The sequence below is a fragment of the Bos indicus genome, chromosome 1 (assembly GCF_029378745.1).
Source record: "Bos indicus isolate NIAB-ARS_2022 breed Sahiwal x Tharparkar chromosome 1, NIAB-ARS_B.indTharparkar_mat_pri_1.0, whole genome shotgun sequence".
Classification (NCBI taxonomy): domain Eukaryota; kingdom Metazoa; phylum Chordata; class Mammalia; order Artiodactyla; family Bovidae; genus Bos; species Bos indicus.
The window spans coordinates 110,830,382-110,833,479 of NC_091760.1; the positions used below are offsets into that span (position 1 = coordinate 110,830,382).

At 42.9% G+C, this 3,098-nt stretch overlaps 1 long non-coding RNA gene across 1 annotated transcript in view; it reads right to left on the reverse strand.

Annotated features, from left to right (window-relative positions):
• The window catches only part of LOC139184049 (uncharacterized), a 60,363-nt gene that overhangs the window by 13,291 nt on the left and 43,974 nt on the right, over window positions 1-3,098 (reverse strand). The gene's annotated exons all lie outside the window — the stretch shown is intronic.

The following is a 3,098-nucleotide window of genomic DNA, read 5'->3' on the forward strand; positions in this document are numbered from 1 at the left end:
TGGTTAGCCAATTGCTGAAGAAATTAATGAAATTTTTAGGATTAAAGAACCTGAAAATTTAAATAATATTGAAAAATACACTCCCCTGAGAGACTGCAGAGACTAATGGAATAAGAACTGATTTAAGCATCAGGAATATGCTTCTTCAATAGCCTCAGGGAGGCCAAAGATAATTCCATTTGTCTCTTCAGTCATCATCTGAAGCCCACAGGTCTTGGTAAGTTCAAATGCAACTTTAATTATCATTGATTTTCTTTTAGACATGGGTAAACTCAGGGTCTGGAGAAGGCAATGGCACTCCTTCAGTACTCTTGGCTGGAAAATCCCATGGATGGAGGAGCCTGGTAGGCTGCAATCCATGGAGTCGCTGAGAGTCAGACACAACTGAGCGACTTCACTTTCACTTTTCACTTCCATGCACTGGAGAAGGAAATGGCAACCCACTCCAGTGTTCTTGCCTAGAGAACCCCAGGGACGGGGGAGCCTGGTGGGCTGCCGTCTGTGGGGTCGCACAGAGTCGGACACGACTGAAGCAACTTAGCAGCAGCAGCAGCAGCAGCAGCAAACTCAGGGTCAACTAGGAGGGCTGCTGTTAAGAAAGAATATACAAAATATTTGGAGAAGGGAATGGCAATCCACTCCAGTATTCTTGCCTGGAGAATCCCATGGACAGAGGAGCCCTGGCAGGCTATAATCCCTAGGATCACAGAGTCTGACATGGCTGAGCATCTAGCACTTCAAACTTCAACTGGATGCAATTTGAAGTATAGTCAGAAAAGAGTGGGAAGTGGACACAAAGTTGTAGAATAGTTTGAGTGGTTATGCACTTCTGGAAGTTACTGCCAGACACAGGAGGAGGTCAACAGAGAAGTCCACTGGGAAAAGATACCAGGAGTAGAGCAAGCCACCTCTCCTTCTCCCAGAACTCCTCACTCCTATGCTTGTGAACTTTTTTAGATTAATTATGGACCTAGAGGTTAAAAATGTATTATAAAATAATGGGTTGGCCAAAAAGTTCGTTTGGGTTTTTCCTTACAAACTTTTTGGCCAACCCAATACATCAAGACATCACCAAGTCAGCTTACTTGAGAAGCATGGTGGGAGATTCTCTAAATATTAGAAAAATGTTACATTAAGAAATAGTTTTACATTACTCTCATTACAAATACAGGTGATGATTTCACTGAAGCTTAGTGTTTTGATGAAGCATATTACCAATTAGGTTTTTTTTTTTTTTCCGTTTTTACTTTGAAATAATTGAACCATTCGCCACTTGATACTATCTGACACAACTGCATACTAGATGATTAGAACCAGGAAAATTGCATACCATCAATTAATTTTTAAAGATTTCAAAGTTGGTTACAGCATTTTAGATCCCTGCTGAATATTGAAGAGGACGTTTCCCTGGAAGCAGCCTAGTCACAAAGGTGAAGGTGAGGAGCAGAGAGGTCAGGTATCTCGATTTGAGCAATGTTTCTCAATCCTGGTGAACATTCCAGTCACGTTCACTATGGGCAAAATTCAACCACTGGCTGGGGCTATTGCAAATCAATAAGACTACAAGTAAGACTCAGGCATCAGTATGTTTCCTCTGGGTAATTCTCTAGTGGTTCAGTGTTAGGACTCAGTTTTTTCCACTGCTAAGGGTCTAGATTCAATCACTGGTCAGGGAACTAAGATCCCCACACACTGCTGTGATGTGGCCAAAAATGAATAAAAGCGCTTCTTAAGATCCTTAAGTGCAGCCAGAGTTCAGAAATACTGGTGTAAGGTTGATTTAATGTTTTTTCTAACATGAGGATTTTGAATATGTTTTGCTTTTGCGATGTCACTGACAAATATTTCAATGTATTCAAACTCTCTTTGCTCTATTTACAGAAGTTTCAATTCGCTTTCTATAATTAATCCAAGTAGGCCTTAAAACTGAGCTGTAAAATAGGCGATGGGGCGTCTCATCTCCAGACCATGTCTCCTAGAGTCAGGCGTGGGATAAAAAATGGAGTAAACCCGGACATAGTCCTTTTCCTCCAGCTCTAGCTTCTAGTAGTTTGGATCAGTATCACTGTTTTTATTTCAAACTTCAGGAAATTTGGAGAACTACGAATATAATCTATCTATCTATATATAGATAGATATCTGTGATGTTAGAATATATATATATCTCCTTTACGGAGAAGGCAATGGCACCCCACTCCAGTACTCTTGCCTGGAAAATCCCATGGATGGAGGAGCCTGGAAGGCTGCAGTCCATGAGGTCGCTGAGGGTCGGACACGACTGAGCGACTTCACTTTCACTTTTCACTTTCATGAATTGAGAAGGAAATGGCAACCCACTCCAGTGTTCTTGCCTGGAGAATCCCAGGGACGGGGGAGCCTGGTGGGCTGCCGTCTATGGGGTCACAAAGAGTCGGACACGACTGAAGCAACTTAGCAATAGCAATAGCAGTATCTCCTTAAGGAGATCGATTTCTCCCATATTACTAATTGCAATAACCACGCAGGAATACAGACTCCCTTCTGGGCATAATCAAATTACCTCTGTAAGGGTTCGCCCTATAACTATTTTTGGAAACTAGGGATTTTCCAGATTAGCGAAAGCTGTGGCGCTGTCACTGGCTCAGGCCTGTGTTTCATAATCTAAGCCGCTAAAGCAGCCGCCCTCACAGTCAATACGAAGCCTTCGCCCTACTTCGATACCTCTGGGAATCAAGGGCTCATCGGGGAGCTTTTTTTTCTCCCTTGGAACCGAAGTAGTTCACATTCTTGTTTACTAAAAATACCGTAAAGCAACCGTCTCCAGATTCCTCGCGGGTCACTTTAAATTACAAGTTCGTCCGTACACGACACTGGAGAAACCACTTACACCCACCAATGCGGGCGAAGGTCGATCCGACGCCTCCCTTTGTACTCGCTGAACCTGCGCCACCCAAATGCGGAAAGTTAGGAGAGGAAGAGAGACGGGAGCACACAGACGCACGTTCTAGAGAAATTACCAAAGCTGTGCAGGAGTTACAGTAAATTTGCGGATTCGAAGTTGGACATAAGGTATCTCGTAAAGCCCCCTTATTACTCTTTTGATTAAAAATATTACGTAC